Source organism: Mus caroli, unplaced genomic scaffold (genome assembly GCF_978045245.1).
Source record: "Mus caroli unplaced genomic scaffold, Mus_caroli_1 scaffold_2, whole genome shotgun sequence".
Classification (NCBI taxonomy): domain Eukaryota; kingdom Metazoa; phylum Chordata; class Mammalia; order Rodentia; family Muridae; genus Mus; species Mus caroli.
In genome coordinates this window covers 82,728,686-82,747,360 of record NW_028227257.1, presented here as the reverse complement: position 1 = coordinate 82,747,360, position 18,675 = coordinate 82,728,686, and positions in this window count along the sequence as shown.

The following is an 18,675-nucleotide window of genomic DNA, read 5'->3' as shown; positions in this document are numbered from 1 at the left end:
TGATTTCCACCCCTAAAACCCCCTACCCCATCTCCCCTCCTCTAGTTTCTAGGAGGGTGTGCCCCAACCCATCGGCCCACCCCCACCTCTTCAACCTTGCATTCCCCTACACTGGGGCACCTAGCCTTCACAGGACCAAGGGCCTCTTCTCCCATTGATGAGCAAAAAGGCCATCCTCTGCTACATATGTAACTAGAGTCATGGGTCCCTCCATGTGTACTCTTTGGTTGGTGGTTTAGTCCCTGGGAGCTCTGTTTGGTTGATATTGTTGTTCTTCCTATAGGGATACAAGACTCTTCAGCTTCTTCAGTCCTTTCTCTAAATTCTCCATTAGGAACCACGTGCTCAATCCAATGGTTGGCTATGACATCTGCACCTGTATTTGTCAGGCTCTGGCAGAGCCTCTCAGGAGAGAGCTATATCAGGCTCCTGTCAGCATTCATTTCTTACCATCCATAACAGTGTCTGGGGTTGGTGACTGTATACTGGATGGATCCACAGATGGGGCATTCTCTGGATGGTCTTTACTTCAGTTTCTGCTCCACACTTTGTCTCCATAATTGCTCCTGCAGTATTTTGTTTCCCATTCTAAGAAGGACAGAAGCATTCACACTCTGGTCTTCCTTCTTCTTGAGCTTCATATGGTCTGAGAATTGTATTTTGGGTATTCTGTGCTTTTGGGTTAATATTCACTTATCAGTGAGTAGATACCATGTGTGTTCCTTTGTGTTTAGGTTACCTCACTCAGGATGATATTTTCTAGTTCCATCCATCTGCCTAAGAATTTCATGAATTCATTGTTTTTAATAGCTGAGTAGTACTCCATTGTGCAAATGTACCACATTTTCTGTTTCCATTCCTCTTTTGAAGGACATCTGGGTTCTTTCCAGCTTCTGGCTATTATAAAAAGGTTAATATGAACATAGTGGAGCATGTGTCCTTGTTATATGTTGGAGGATCTTTTTGATTTTTAAACATTTCATTTTTTAAGCCTATATCCTGACACGAACTGGTTTCCACTTTATTTGGTGAGGGTGGTCAAGTCTAACAAATAGTTTTTTGCTTCTACTTTAACTTTAACTGTGAAACAGCAGCTAACATAAAGTACATTTAAATCTATCCTATTGACTCAAGGTTAATACTTTCTTTGGTTTGCTCAAATCAACCTCTAAACAACTTATATAAATTATGTTTGGTGATTGCACTTGATTATTTGGTACTGTACTATATAATTGTATTTTTCTACATTATGTGGTTTGTGTGTGTGTGTGTGTGCTTACTCCACTACTAAAAAATGATCCCAGGGGCTCTGATGCATGTAAAGTTTATGTTCTCTCTCAAACAAACTCTATGCTCAACTTTCCTTCCTATAATTTTAAACTGTTCATAGGAGTACATCTAGTACTCCACTGATTTTCCTATAACCATTATTACAGTGAAATATATAAATACAGAGATTTGGTTATATTGAGTTTGTGATTGTAGATTAGAATGATTTTTACATGATTATGTGTCTCCATACTACATGAAATATATGTCTGCATACTTCACAGATTGCATACCTTTGTTTTTGAGGCCATGATTTTATTAGTATTAACTACACCAATATTAACCTGAAATTTCCTTAGGGTTCTCATGTCATACTGGATGATAACGATGGTGAAGGGTCTTTCTAATTTTTTTTATTTGTTTGTTTCAAGACAGGATTTGTCTGTATAGCCCTGGCTGTCCTGGAACTCACTTTGTAGACCAGGCTGGCCTCGAACTCAGAAATCTGCCTGCCTCTGCCCCCCGAGTGCTGGGATTAAAGGTGTGCATCACCATGCCCGGTGAGGGTCTTTCTAATTTTTACATTCTGGATATGGTAATTTGGGCAAGTTATTGCAATAGACCTTGGATATCTTTTATCTAGTAAAGAAGATGTAGAAAATAAATCTATATCAAACTTATCAGGAATGTTCTATGCAAAACACTAGAAAAGTGGTGAACACAAATAAGATGCTTTAAGTATGAACTTCTATATAAGTTATGATTTATATGATAAATAAGACTTTAATATGCATAGTCTTACTCTCCTCCAAACAATCCCTAACGACTCCATTGTTAAGTTCAACTTTGGATAAATTAGCCAAAATAATCTGCAAGATCTTGAAACTTTAAAGGAAAAAAATTAAATTACTTTTCTCAGATGTGTGACTAGCAAATTAGATCACTTCACACAAAGACGAAAATGAAGATACAATAGAAACAGGAGTAGGAAGGCAGAAATGATTAGAATATATTTAAAATTTTGAATATCACAGGAAATTTTGGTGTAGAGTATATTGCTTCTATTAGTGTTTCCATTGCTGTGAAGGAACACATGGCCCAGGCAACTTTTATAAAGGATAAAATTTAACTGGAGCTAAGTTACAGATTCAGAGGTTTAGTCCATTATCATCGAGCCCGAAACACAGCAGCATCCAGGAAGTCATGGCACTGGAGGAGCTGAGAGTTCTACATTTTAATCTGAGTGCAATCAGAAGATTGTCCAGTTAGTTAGAAGGAGGGTCTAAGTCCCATTCCCACAGAGACACACTCCCTCCAGCAAGGCCACACTACTTCATACCTCCTAATATTGTCATTTTCTGACTGAAGCATATTCAAACACATCAGTCTATGAAGGTCAAATGTATTAAAACTACCAAACTGCCCATCATATGTAGGATTAGAGTTTGAGTGGCTGAAATTGAAAACAGGTCTAGAATCCCCCATAAAAAGAATATTTTAAAACTTGTATACCCATATAAAATTGATATAATTTATTTTCAGGCAGTAAAATTAATTGAAGAATTTCACCTTTAAAACGTAAATTGTTATTTTAGATACAAAATTGTACAGCCATTATGATTACAATTATTTTAAGGTGATTAATGTCAAGCCACAGTGTATACAATAAACACACAGTCACAGATACACACACACACACATACACAATATGCTGTGTATTTGCTGAGAGAGTATGTTTTAATGGTCAGAGTTAAATATGTCACTGTTCTGTTTAAATATTAAAAGATTAAATTGAAATACTGTTAAGAGTGGTGGCGCACGCCTTTAATCCCAGCACTGGAGAGGCCGAGGCAGGTGGATTTCTGAGTTCGAGGCCAGCCTGGTCTACAAAGTGAGTTCTAGGACAGCCAGGGCTATATAGAGAAACCCTGTCTTGAAAAACCAAAAAAAAAAAAAAAAAAAAAAAAAAAAGATTACATGTATGTTTTAAAAGGTAGTGCAAATGTGTTTTGCAAATAAGAATGCTAAGATTTCTGAAGTTGAAGTTATATTTATAACAAAGACTGCCTTAAATCTTCAGGAAATTTCATAATTTTAGCACTGCTCAGTAGAAACACAAGTTTGGCAGGGTTGCATCATGTGTTTATTTTTTCCCTGTAGAGAGTTAAGTTCCACACACAGATTCCTGATTCTATTATTACAATGTCCACTAGTGCTTTAGTTGCATCACCACAGAACTAAAAAACAATGACGAGTAAATAAATTATCAGAAGAAACAGAAATGAACAAAATATAAGTTAAAAAAGGTATAGGTCATAAGTCTTAAAATATCTATTAAAATAACATCTGCTTAAAATTTTTTACATGAATTAACTATCAACCTAACCCTTAATGAAATCATTAATTTATATATTGTTTTATTTTCAAATGACATTACCATGCACCTCAGGCTGCTCTCAAATTTACTACATGTCAACAAATGACTTGAACCTCCATTTCTTCTAATACAACCTACTGAGTGCTGGAATCACAATCACAGAAATCAACATTCAGCTGCTGGGATTTTAAGGTTCAAAGGCTCTTATTTTCTTTTTTATTTCTTCTTTGTTAATTGGATATTTTCTTTATTTACATTTCAAATGTTATCCCTTTCCTGGTTTCCACTCCAGAAACACCCTCTTCTATCTCCCCTCCCCCTGCTTCTGAGGGTGTTTTCCCACTCATCACCAACACCTATGTTCTTGCCCTGAGTTCAACTCTTCCCATTGATGCCCTTTCAGGCCATCCTCTGCTACATACACAGGTGGAGCCATGGGTCCCTCCATGTATACTCTTTGGTTAGTGGTTTAGTCCCTAGGAGTTCTGGAGAGTTTGGTTGGTTCATTTTGTTTTTCTTCCTATGTGGTTGCAAAACTTTTTAGCTCCTTCAGTCCTTTCCTTCTCCTCCATTAGGGACCCCATGCTCAGTCCAATGGTTGTCTGCAAGCATCGGTCCCTATACTTGTCAGGCTCTGGCAGAGCCTCACAGGAGACAGCTAAATCAGGCTCCTGTCAGCAAGCACTTCTTGACATCCACAAATAGTATCTGGGATTAGTGACTATATATGGGATGGATCCCCAGGTCTCTGGATGGCCTTTCCTTCAGCCTCTGCTCCACACTTTGTCTCCTTATTTCCTCCCATGATTATTTTGTTCCCCCTTCTAAGAAGGACTGAAGCATCCACACTTTGATCTTCCTCCTTCTTGAGCTTCAAGTGGTCTGTGAATTTTATTTTGGGTATTCTGAGCTCTTAGGCTAATACACATTTATCAGTAAGTACATACCATGCATGTCCTTTTGGTTCTGAATTACCTCACTCAAGATGACATTTTCTAGTTGCATCTATTTGCCTACGAATTTCATGAAGTCATTGTTTTTAATATCTAAGTAGTACTCCATTGTGTAAATGTACCATACTTTCTGTATCCATTCCTCTGTTGAAAGACATCTGGGTTCTTTCCAGCTTCTGGCTAGTATAAAAATAAAACATAAAAAAAAATAATGCTGTTATGAACATAATGGAGCATGTGTCATTGTTATATATTGGATAATCTTTTGGGTATATGCCCAGGGGTGGTTTAGCTGGGTCCTCAGGTAATACTATGTCTAATTTTCTGAGGAACTGCCAGACTGTTTTCCAGAGTGATTGCACCAAATAGCAATCCCACCAACAGTGGAGGAGTGTTCCTCTTTCTCTAATCCTTCCCAGCATCTGCTGTCATCTGAGTATTTGATCTTAGCCATTGTGACTGGTGTAAGGTGGAATCTCAGGGTTGTTTTGATTTGCATTCCCCAATGACTAAGAACGTTGAACATTTCCTTAGTTGCTTCTCAGCCACTCTGGATTCCTCAGTTGGGAATTCTTTATTTAGCTCTGTACCCCATTTAAAAAAAAATAAAATAAAATAAAATCAGCACATAGCCATAAACATTCTATAATTTTTTAAACTATACTACGAACTTTTGATCCAACCTTCTAACAGCATTTAAGCCTTTTCCTGTGTAGTTGGATGGTATCCAAACTCATAACTTACTGGGGCTGTTACCAATACACAATACACAACCTTATGGAAGGTACATTGTTTAAAGCTATTGTCTTAGTGAGCATTTGGGCTAGTTTATTTATTTCTTTTTTTAAAAATTAGATATTTTCTTCATTTACATTTCAAATGCTATCCCGAAAGTCCCCTATACCCTCCCCCCCTGCCCTGTTCCCCAACCCATCCACTCCGCTGCCTGGCCCTGGCGTGCCCCTGTACTGGGGCATATGATCTTCTACCTCATTTTTAGTATAGTTATTTGACTCTCTCGAATCTATCTTCATGAGTTCTTTATATGTATTGGATATTAATCCTCTATTGGATGTAGGATTGGTAAAGATCTTTCCCCAATCTATTGGTAACCCTGGCTGTCCTGGAACTCACTCTGTAGACCAGGCTGTCCTCGAACTCAGAAATCCGCCTGCCTCTGCCTCCTGAGTGCTGGGATTAAAGGCATGCACAACCACACCCAGCTGATTTTTTTATCCTTTACTAATTATTATTACAGTGTAATCCATCCTACCTTTTACTGAACCAGGAAATAAACATATTCTGTGAATTTCTTAAGTTTGATTGGAATTGACACATATTGTATTCAGGTACAAAAAATTAAATACAGGAAAATGGAACATGTTTTGGGAATTCTAAGAGAAAAATGCTCTATTTTATGTGGGGATAAATACTAACAAAGACAAACAAAGCTAGAGAATTTGTTTAGCAAAATTGCTGTCAACATTACATTATATTTATTATTTTATTAGTTCTTGAGAATTTCATCCAAGATGAATTGATTATATCCATTCCACCCAATTCTTCCCAGATCTACTTGCCCTCTCTACCTATTTAAGTTTGTGCCCTATATATTTTTTAAACCTTGAAAATCAATTTGTGCAGCCCAAGCCATGAAGACGTTGATAAATATTCACTGTGTGGCACCTGTTGGATCAGCTAGTCTCCTGTGGAAGATCATATATCTGAGAATACTTGCATGTCATGATTGCACTATCAAACATTTTACATGAATGGGAATATGACATGGTTTTTAGAGTGCTTAATTTTGCAAGTTCATTTGGAATAACAAAAAACCCAGCATAGCAAAAACTATTCTCAACAATAAAATAACATCTCAGGGAATCAAAATCCCCCATTTCAAGCTGTATTACATAGCAACAGTGATAAAAGCTATATGATATTGGTACAGAGACAAGCAGGCAGATCAATGGAATAAAATTGAAAACCCAGAAATGAACCCACATATGTATGGTGACTTGATCTTTGACAAAGAGCAAAAACCATCAGGTGGAGAAAAGGGCATTTTCAACAAATGGTGCTGGTTCAACTGACAGTATGTAGAAAAATTCAAATCAATCCATTCTTACCTCCTTGTACAAAGCTCAAATCCAAGTGGATCAAGGACCTCTACATGAAACCAGATATACTGAATCTAATAGAAGAAAGAGTGGAGAAGAGCATCAAACACATGGGCACATGAGAAAATTTCCTGAACAGAACACCAATGGCTTATGCTCTTAGATCAAAAATAAACAAATGGGACCCCATGAGATTGCAAAACTTCTTTAAGTCAAAGGACACTGTAAATAGGACAAAACAGAGAAACCCTGTCTTGAAAAACCAAAAAAAAAAAAAAAAAAAAAAGAATAAAAAATCTCTTGTTATAACTTAATATATTTTAGTTTCAAAATTTGATGTGTTTATGTCAAAAATATCTGCTTTTGAGTTTTCAAATAGAATTAGTAAAAGAATATTTTAGCAATATTTGGACCACTTCACTACACAAAATATAGTATCAGTTGCATTATGGGATGTTTACAAAGTATATTATGTGTACTACATGACATATATATATATAGTCATTATACAGAAAAATTTATATTTATGCATGAACACACAAGTATTTACATGCATACCTTCATATGCTTTCTTCAAATTATGTGGCATCTTTCATGGAATGTAAGTCTCCACATTTTTTCCTTTTGGTGGAAGTTATAATAATATCTGTTTAAAAGCAAAATAGCTAAAATATAAGTAATAGTTCACTAAGTCTTGTATTATTTGGGAATATCTATCCAGATGAAATTGATAATCTAATTCCTAATACCTGGTACAGTGTCTTGAACACAGAATATTGTTTAATAAGTGCCTTGTAAATTAAATAAGTTCACATATATGACAGCTAACCACAGTGCATTCAGTCAAGGAAATCCTGAGGACCAAGTCTGGGGCTGTGAACTCAGGTCTTACCATAGTATCCCATCTTCATAATACCTCAGCAATTTGTGGTATTGATTCTATTTCATTGATGGAATAATAAGTAGAACCAAACCCTTTCTCTCTCAAGTTCCCACAGACAAAACGCCAAGATGGAATTTAGATATTTCATGCTTGAACACTGATGTTCATTTCACTGACCTTGTGTTATAGCTGAACCTTTATATTTAAGTGTGTGCCCATGTGTGTGTGTGTGTGTGTGTGTGTGTGTGTAAATCATTATATATTTTTTCTGAAACTCTGATAAGTTTCTATACCATTTAGGGAATGTCTATGCAGACATTCATAGGAAACTTAGAAAGAGGGGGAGAGATAGAAAGTATGTGATATCTTGAAATGTAAAAGGCTTGACTAGAAAAGAAGCTGTTCCTACTTGAGAATAGCTTGTTGCATAGTGAGTCAGACAGAACACTTCTGATATATTGTTTCAATTACATTGCACATAAAATGTAAATTTCACTCAATAATATTAACAAAAGGGATCAAATTGTGTTCAATGCCTTGTCATCGTTAATTGCCTCTGGAATTAAAAACTGTAAGGATCTAATGTAGCCAGGAATCTGGACTCCCTTTGCCTTGTGGCTTCCTGACTGCCTGTCTACCTCTTTCACTCAATTTTACCTTTCTTTCCATTTATACTCAGTCTCTCACATCTGTCAGTTTCCTTCATTTTCTCCTCACTTATGTCTTATCCATTCTGTCCTCTTCCTCTTCTTTGTTCTCTCATTTTTTCATCTCTTCCTTCACAACTTAACTTTTTTTTTTCCTTTGGTTTTTTGAGAAAGGGTTTCTCTGTGTAGCCCTGGTTGTCCTGGAACTCACTCTGTAGACCTCGAACTCAGAAATCTGCCTGCCTCTGCCTCCCGAGTCCTGGGATTAAAGGTGTGTGCCACCACACCCGGCACAAGTTCACTTTTAATAAAAAATATGAATGCTTATTTGTTGATTTAATTGACCCAAACCATTGTACTTCCCATGGTATGTGTTCTTTAGTTGCTCCCATTTCCTACTTAGTCCACTTTGAAAATGTGGCTGTTGTGGCTGATGGAAACAGCTGCTGGGTTCAAAAGAAAACTTTACAAAAAAACAGAGTGGAAAAACTTTATAGCAATCACTTTCTCAGCTCGGGTTAAGCCAAACTGTTTTGTGATGCTGACTGTTCTGTAGTAGAAACTGCCATCAATGAACAATACTTTCCATTCTTAGCCCATTTAGAAATTATGTAAATTGAAAGTGAAGACAAGAATACCCTAATGTGTTTGGGCATATCTCTGTGTAATGACCACTCATGTCCTATTTATCTCTTCAAACTGTCAGTATCAGAGGCTTCCAATGAAGAAGCCAGATTTAAAAGGGCCAATTAATCATGAATAAGCTTGTTCATCCTCTCTAGAGATGATTGTCTAGCTCTTTGCTTTAGCTATATTTGAAATATACATGGCTGGTAAACGTTAATGTGAGACTTGGAAGGCATAATGAGAATTGAATGCATCCAGCTATAATGGTATAAAAGGCTTTAAGTATTGTGGCTTTTAAATTACATTTGGGATCTGACATACAGAATTATCAGTATTTGGATTTAGAGTTATCAAAACGTCTGTGAGAATTGCAAAGAAAAAGAAGAGTGTCTTGAATTGTACATATATTCTTCAGGTCAAGAAGTACTTATTTCTGTGTTAGAATCAAATTGCATTTATTACAAATAAAAACAGCTTTTATACTGCAATCTGACCAAATATATGTGACTGAAAAGATCCCTACATAAATCTAGTGAAATGTATTGTGACTGAGTGAAAACACCATATTCTTAATAACATTCTTTCCTATTTTAATTATGCACATTTATCTCTCAAGACATTGCAGCTCTTTCTGTCCTGTCGACAGTTACTGGTGATACATAAAGGTAGTATAGCAAAAAGAATGAAAGTTTCAGGAACTTTGGGAAGTTTCTGTTTTAACTTTGAAATTAATGTCCAAATATGAACATTAGGTGGGCAAAGCCATGGTGTACACTTCATTTAGGGTGATAACTTTTCTCATTTACTTTGTGTTATATTCATAAAACTTAATTGTATGTAGATATATATTTATTAATGTGGTGGGTATATTTAGTGTATATGTGAAAGAGTATACACTCATATGAACATAAGTAGAGCCCAGAAAGGGTTACCCAATCTTGTTTTGTTCTCTACCTTATTTTCGAAGTTAGATTCTTTCATTGATCCTTATCCTGAACTTAATAGTATGTTAGTTTTGCTGTTTTTTGTTTTTGTTTTGTTTTGGGTTTTATTTTTGTTTTTGTTTTCTGCAAGGCTAAAGGTGACCAGAAAGTCTCGGAATATTCCTTTCTCTGCCAAGACATTCCCTATCTAGTACAATTTGTATTCATTGCAATTTCAGGAACTTAAATGATACATTTCTCAAAATTATTAAAAACATCCAGAATTAGAACTGACAAGATTTGATTATGAGTAATTCAACAAATAGGTTAAAGAGACACAACTTTTAAGACTTACAGAAGCCCTGTCTATGTGGTGTTAAAGAATCTGTAGGGATGGGCAGAATCCAGTGTTGCCAAGTTTACATTACATAGACACAGAATCCTAAATGTTTGAATCTCTTTTAGCGCAATTGGAGACATGCACAGTTAGGATTTCTCTGACTGTCCTTTCAACTTAATATCACTTAGAATTTTAAAGTCTCTCATACACCCAATGAATTCTATTCACTTAAGCAATCTTTATGCTTCTAATCTCCTACCACCACAACGATAATTTCTTGTGTAATGTTTTATATCATGTTATTTTAACATAATTAGCTAGTGTCAGATGGTAGGCATAATTACTATGAATGGATATTTTAAAAGTCGTGAAGAATTGAAATAAAATTGTAACATAAAAGTATGTAATTTCATATTATAAACTTCATTGAGTGTAAGCATTAGCATAACCACAAATTGATGGATGTGGAAGTGCACATGTCATACATTTTTTGAACTGTATTTTATAGAAGTAATTTTAAATGATCAGTTTATAAAAGACTTGCACATATTCCAAGGAGATCTTTTTAGACATAAGTGTTTTAGACATATAGATATGATATATTCTTCTTGAATGTATTTATTGAAGCTTTCATAAAGGGATAAATAATATAACAAATGTGTATTTACTAGTATAATTTACTTACTACAGGCAGTCACCAGATCTCATTCATCTTTGTTGGGCCCATGCATGCTTACTAATTTACACAAATACTTTATATAAGTCGGTTTCAATACCCTGACCATTAGAATTATGTTTTCATCTTTCTACTATGGATCTGTCTTAGAGACTTGTATGTAATTCAGGTTGACTATACTTAAATACAATCTCTTAATATTACACAAAATAAAGGTATTCATAAGGGTTAGGTCAGGCTATCTAGAGGCATATCTAGGAGATGTTTTCTTAATTGAGATGATTAATTATGGGAAGAGCCACCATTATTGTTAGTTGCCACATGCAGTATGATTATGGACATGAAACTGTTTATTCCCTCAAAAACTATGTATCAGGAACTTGAATAGGGTCACTCATGTTGTATTTTGATTGTACCCCCAAATGACTTTACCTTTCATGAGGTTCTAGGACACTTTACACCCACCCAAAAGCTTCTGACCCCTGTGGTTGAATTAGGAAAAAGCTGGAAGAAGCTGAGGAGGAGTGTGACCCTGTAGGGGGAGCAGCAGTCTCAATTAATCTGAATCCCAGAGAGTTTACCAACTAGACAGCATACACCAGCTGATTTGAGGACCCTTATACATATATAACAGAGGACTTCTAGATCTGGGGTCAGTTAGATAAGATGTACCTAATCCTCATAAGACTGGAGGCCCCAGGGAATGGTGAAGTTCTCAGGGGATGAGAGTGGGAGAGTGGGGGCATTCAAATGGAGACTGGGGGTGAAAGGATGTATGGGATGTGGCACAATAAGAGGGTAGACCAAGAGGGGGATAAAATCTGGAGTTTAAAAGAAAAGATTAAATAAAATTAAAACACAAACAGACAACAAAAAAACCAACCAAAACCAAAACAAAACAAGAAACAAAGAACAAACCCAAACAAAAAATAAGCACACACATATACAAAAAAACAAACAAACAACACAAAACAGAGGCAAGAATAGGAATCACATCAGAGAAAGGAGTATGTGTGCTTGTTAAGAACACAGAATATTAAAGTCAAAGAGCTTCTGCAGGTTTGTTTATGTTTGAGAAGTAGCTTTGTTTCACAAAGAGGCTACAACTATTAATAAACCTTAAGTGCTTCAACATTGTTAGATGAAAGAAAGAATGAGGCTAGATATTTTTTTCTTATTCCTATTCCATATACACATGTCTGATTTCTTCTAGAATTGGTAGCAAGTAATGTCTGGCTTCAGACTTTGACCAAAGAGCAGGATTACCAGAAATAAGAGTCAATAGGCTATCCTGATCATTCCTTGTGAAAAGGGACAGAGATATCAAGATACAAAGAGGCTTATCTGACTACCTGTATAGAAACAAGCCTGCAGGTGGCATCCGTGACACCAAAATTCACTCAAGTTGGGGCAGTCAAACTTCATGAGTTCTGGGTCCATGTAACTATAAAGCATCTGACAGTCAATTTTTTATTTGAGGAAAGTATGTAGTAAGCTCCCTCATATAAGTAGATCCACTTTCAAGTAAAAATTGGACAAAGAATTTGAACTAAATGGTTGTGTGTATGTGTGTGTGTGTGTGTGTGTGTGTGTGTCTGTGTGTAAAGTAACACTAATGTAAAACACATGAAATTATAAAATTAAATTGAGTTAAACAAATGTATATCCAATTAACTGTTACTTGCATTCCTCTTATTATTATGCTTAAATAAGTTTTAGCTTAGAAGATACTCATATGTTCAATAGAGTATTAGAAACAAAAAATGTGTTTCTTTGAAAATGATGAATATATTATTCACAACTGTACACTTCGATAGTAACTAGACATCTTGTATGGTTCTGTGTCTTCATGTGTATTCCAAAGTATAGGTATGTTTAAGCTTGTTGCTGCTTGACTACACATTCAATTCACTCTTGGTTCTGTCAGTTTATTGATTTGATGTTGATCTGACTTGATTGGGTCTAGATAGATGATATCAGTTCTAATACTGAGGAAGTAGACAATGCAAAGTAATTATTCACAAAGCTCTTCTGTAAGCCTCCAATATAATCAACTCTGGACAAATTAGCCCATAAGCATAATATCTCCCATTTAATTTGATTTCTGAGCTCCTGAATTAGGAAGGCCATCAGTTAAGATCCGGTGTTATTTTGCTCAATATAATTAGAGGGTCTGCAATCTGATATGCCTTGATGACAAAACTGTTATCTAAGGCATCTCCTTTCCCATTTAGGAAAAATAAAAGCCTGTGCTTACTTGGCTTTCTTTTCTAATTAAGAAGAGTTAGTCCTGGTTTCATAGGGATGAAATGAGCTGGTGGAAATGTAAGAGTGCAGTACTCAAAGTGACTATGAAGAACATCCTAGGCTGGAGGGATCACTGCCCTGACATCCTTGGCTTCCCTGCTCACATACAACTGTGGTCTTTCTGGATCTGTCTGGTAGCTGCTGATCCAGCTGCCACATGCATGCCCTTCTTAACCATTTACTCTGTGAACACCCCAGATAACCTTGAGTGTATCTGGTCATTACACAATTCCCTCTTCCCTCATTTGTCAGAGTTGGAAGTTTTTTTAATGGAATTCTGTTGAAAAGTCAAAGAAAATAACTAAAACAAAATTTTGTTGAAAGTATTCAAATATGTAATTCTGTATAGTGCAGAATTATTAAGATAGCTGTATCTATCAAGCTCTCCTATCATTCTCTCAATATTTAAAGTATATTTCCATTGTAATCTTACATTTCCTGGATTAATCAAGGGACATATTCGCACTGAGGTGAAGTCATCTAATGCTTTTCACTTTTTTGTGTGGCATCTCATTGGGTTGCCCTGTTTCCTGACAACTTTGGCTCAGACTCTGCAGACTAGTTTGGCTTCAAAGTCAGAGCTGCCTAACTTGGCCCAAAGAATGGTGGATTTAAATGTAGGTGCCACCATACCTGGAAACTGTTATACTCATGTGTCAAGAACAAAGTCTTAGATGAAAGGTTTTCAGTGTCAGGAGAACACAGGTACAGACACTTTTCTTTTTATATATTTTTTTAATTAGGTATTTTACTCATTTACATTTCCAATGCTATCCCAAAAGTCCCCACACCCTCCCCGCCACTCCTCTACCCACCCACTCCCACTTTTTGGCCCTGGCGTTCCCCTGTACAGACCCTTTTCGATTTACTGAATTTAGCAGTGCGCCCTAGCAAGCCTCATTGCTAAGTGCTTATCAATAAGAACTTGACCTTATCGATACCTTTACACTATGGAGAACAAAGAACATATAACACGTCCACTAGTTTTTGAATAAAAATGAATGTCAAGCATGAATATTATGTCTAATAAATAAACAAAACCCAGAAATAATTGTTTTTATATTTATTTTAGAAGGATGTCTAATGTCTTGAAAAGAAATTCTCCTTAGTATATTTGATTTTTTTTTACATTACATTGGGTGCATATTGCCAATTAGTGATCTGCTTCTTGTGTTATTTTAGATAAACAGTTTCGATTAATGGGCCCTTTTATGTGGTCTTCTGTGTCAATATATTATTCAGAAAGGCTCACACATGTTCCTTAATAAGCAGTCCATTTCCTCACACATTGTATTGAAAGGTCTACAAATGACTTTTTTTGATCTTTCAGAATACAATAGAACTGATTAAATAGCTCAATAACCATCGTGTTCTGAACCCCTGAATTTTTTGAAGCTTTATTCAAGAATCATTTGATGTACGCCCAGTAGAAGATCACAAACTCATCAGAGCTTAAAAAGCATGCTACAGTAATACTGTCACTGTCTACTGTGATTCTCAACCATAGAGCCATTTAGGGTCTGTTCACCTTTATTAGAGAACTTTAGCTCATGATGAAACCAATTCCTGTTGATGCCCAGCATGTATATATAAAAAAATCACATGAATATCCAGAAAATAGCTGTAAACAAATGCACAGTAAATATTGGAATAGGTGATCAATGCATGCATGAAGTAGCTTTCTCATGACTGGCAACTGTGGCCATATGGGCATAACAAGCTATTTGATTTTTATTAACTGAGGACTCAGACAATGTTGAATATATCAGCAGTGCCTTACTTGAAATTTTGACAACACAATCTGCAATATCATAATTCATTTTGTTACCCAAAATTTCTAATTAGGATAGCCCCAAAATTTAAGTAGTTATGCCAAAACTAAAGAAGTGATTGAAGTCATTATCAGTTAAGAGTTTTTCAAAGAAATCTACATGAAAGTGACAAAAATCCAATATTTACATTTAATATAATTTTACACTTGCTTTTGTTTTTTTGGTATTTTGTTTGTTTGTTTTTTTGTTTTTTGTTATTTGGGTTTTTTTTTTGAAGAAAGAAGGGTTTATTGGGCTTATACTTTCAATATCATAGTCGAATCACTAAATGAAGTCAGGACAGGAACTCAAGTATGGCTGGAATCTGGAGGCAGGCACTCATGGAAAATTCATGGAAGGGTGTTGCTTACTGGCTTGCTCAACATGGCTTGCTCAGCCTGTTTTCTTGTAGAACCCAGGACTACCATCCTAGGGGTAGTCACATCCATAGTGGGCTGGGCCATCTCCCATTTATCACTAATTAAAAACATACCCTACTGACCTACCTACAGTCTTATCTTTTTTTTTTCTTTTCTTTTTTTTTTTTTTTTTTTTTTTTTTTTTTAGTTAGGTATTTATTTCACTTACATTTCCAATACTATCCTAAAAGTCCCCCACACACTCCCCCCACCCACTTCCCCAAGCACCCACTCCAACTTCTTGGAGCTGGTGTTCCCTTATACTGAGGAAAATAAAGTTTGCATGACCAATGGGCCTCTCTTCCCACTGATGGCCAACTAGGCCATCTTCTGTGTATCAGAACAAGCAACTAGAGATACCAGCTACTGGTTAGTTCATATTGTTGTTCCACCTATAGGGTTGCAGATCCCTTTAATTCCTTGGGTATTTCCTCTACCTCCTCCATTGAGGGCCCTGTGATACATCCAATAGCTGACTGTGAGCATCCACTTCTATGTTTGCTAGGCCCTGGCATAGTCTCACAAGAGACAGCTATATCAGGGTCCGTTCAGCAAACGCTTGCTAGTGTATGCAATGGTGTCAGCGTTTGGAGGCTGATTATGGGATGGATCCCCTGGTATGGCAGTCTCTAGATGGTCCATACTTTCATCTCTGCTCCAAACTTTGTCTCTGCAACTCCTTCCATGGGTGTTTTATTATCAGTTCTAAGAAGGGGCGAAGTACCCACACTTTGGTCTTAGTTCTTCTTGAGTTTCATGTGTTTCACAAATTGTATCTTATATCTTGGGTATTCTAATTTTCTGGGCTAATATCCACTTATCAGTGAGTACATATCATGTGAGTTCTTTTGTGATTGAGTTACCTCACTAAGGATGATGCCCTCCAGGTCCATCCATTTGCCTAGGAATTTCATAAATTCATTCTTTTTAATAGCTGAGTAGTACTCCATTGTGTAAATGTATCACATCTTCTGTATCCATTCCCCTGTTGAGTGAACATCTGGGTTCTTTCCAGCTTCTGGCTATTATAAATAAGGCTGCTATGAACATAGTGGAGCATGTGTCCTTCTTACTGGTTGGAACATATTCTGGATATACGCCCAGGAGAGGTATTGCGGGATCCTCTGGTAGTACTATGTCCAATTTTCTGAGGAACTGCCAGACTGATTTCCAGAGTGGTTGTACAAGCTTGCAATCCCACCAACATTGGAGGAGTGTTCCTCTTTCTCCACATCCTCGCCAGCATCTGCTGTAACCTGAGTTTTTGATCTTAGCTATTTTGACAGGTGTGATGTAGAATCTCAGGGTTGCTTTGATCTGCATTTCCCTGATGATTAAGGATGCTGAACATTTTTTCAGGTGCTTCTCAGCCATTCGGTATTCCTCAGGTGAGAGTTATTTGTTTAGCTCTGAGTCTCAAGTTTTAATGGGGTTATTTGATTTTTTGGAGTCCACCTCCTTGAGTTCTTTATATATATTGGATATTAGTCCCCTATCTGATTTAGGATAGGTAAAATCCTTTCTCAATCTTTTGTTGGCCTTTTTGTCTTATTGACAGTGCCTTTTGTCTTACAGAAGCTTTGCAATTTCATGGGGTCCCATTTGTTGATTCTCCATCTTACAGCACAAGCCATTGCTGTTCTATTCAGGAAGTTTTCCCCTGTGCCCATATCTTCGAGGATTCTCCCCACCTTCTCCTCTGTGAGTTTCACTGTCTCTGGTTTTATGTGGAGTTCCTTGATCCACTTAGATTTGACCTTAGTACAGGAGATAGGAATGGATCATTTCCCATTCTTCTACATGTTAACTGCCAGTTGTGGCAGCACCATTTGTTGAAAATGCTGTCTTTTTTTCCACTGGATGATTTTAGCTCCCTTGTCAAAGATCAAGTGACCAAAGGTGTGTGGGTTCTTTTCTGAGTCTTCAATTCTATTCCATTGGTCTATTTATCTATCTCTGTACCAGTACCATGCAGTTTTTATCAAAAACACTCTGTAGTACAGCTTTAGTTTGGGCATGGTGATTCCCCCAGAGGTTCTTTTATCATTGAGAAGAGTTTTTGCTATTCTAGTTTTTTTGTTATTCCAGATGAGTTTGCAGATTGCCCTTTCTAAGACATTAAAGAATTGAGTTGAAATTTTGATGGGGATTGCCTTGAATGTGTAGATTGCTTTTGACAAGATAGCCATTTTTACTATTTTGATCCTGCCATTCCATGAGCATGGGAGATTTTTCCATCTTCTGAGATCTTCTTTAATTTCTCTCTTCAGAGACTTGAAGTTCTTGTCATACAGATCTTTCACTTCCTTATTTAGAATCATGCCAAGATATTTTATATTATATGTGACTATTGTGAAGGGTGTTGTTTCCCTAATTTCTTTCTCAGCCTGTTTATCCTTTGTGTAGAGAAAGGCCATTGACTTGTTTGAGTGAATTTTATATCCAGCTACTTCACTGAAGCTGTTTATCAGGTTTAGGAGTTCTCTGGTGGAATTCTTTGGGTCACTAATATATACTATCATATCATCTGCAAATAGTGATATTTTGACTTCTTCCTTTCCAATTTCTATCTGCTTGATCTTTGTGTTGTCGAATTGCTCTGGCTAGGACTTCAAGTACTAAGTTTAATAGGTATGGAGATAGTGGGCAGCCTTGTCTAGTCCCCGATTTTAGTGGGATTGCTTCCAGCTTCTCACCATTTACTTTGATGTTGGCTGCTGGTTTGCTGTAGATTGCTTTTATCATGTTTAGGTATGGGCCTTGAATTCCTGATCTTTCCAAGACTTTTTTTCATGAATGGGTGTTGGATTTTGTCAAATGCTTTCTCTGCATGTAATCAGATGATCATGTGGTTTTTTTCTTTGTGTCTGTTTATATAGTGGATTATGTTGATGGATTTCTGTATATTAAAACATCCTTGCATCACTGGAATGAAACCTACTTGGTCAGGATGGATGATTGCTTTGATGTGTTCTTGGATTCTGTTAGCGAGAATTTTATTGAGTATTTTTGAATTGATATTCATAAGGGAAATTGGTCTAAAGTTTCCTATCTTTGTTGAGTCTTTCTGTGGTTTAGGTATCAGAGTAATTGTGTCTTCATAGAATGAGTTTGATAGAGTACCTTTTGCCTCTATTTTGTGGAATAGTTTGTGAAGAACTGGAATTAGATCTTCTTTGAAGGTCTGATAGAACTCTGCACTAAACCCATCTGTTCCTGGAGGTTTTTTGTTTTTTGTTTTTTGTTTTTTTTTTGGTTGGGAGACTACTAATGACTGCTTCTATTTCTTTAGGGGATATAGGACTGTTTAGATCATTAATCTG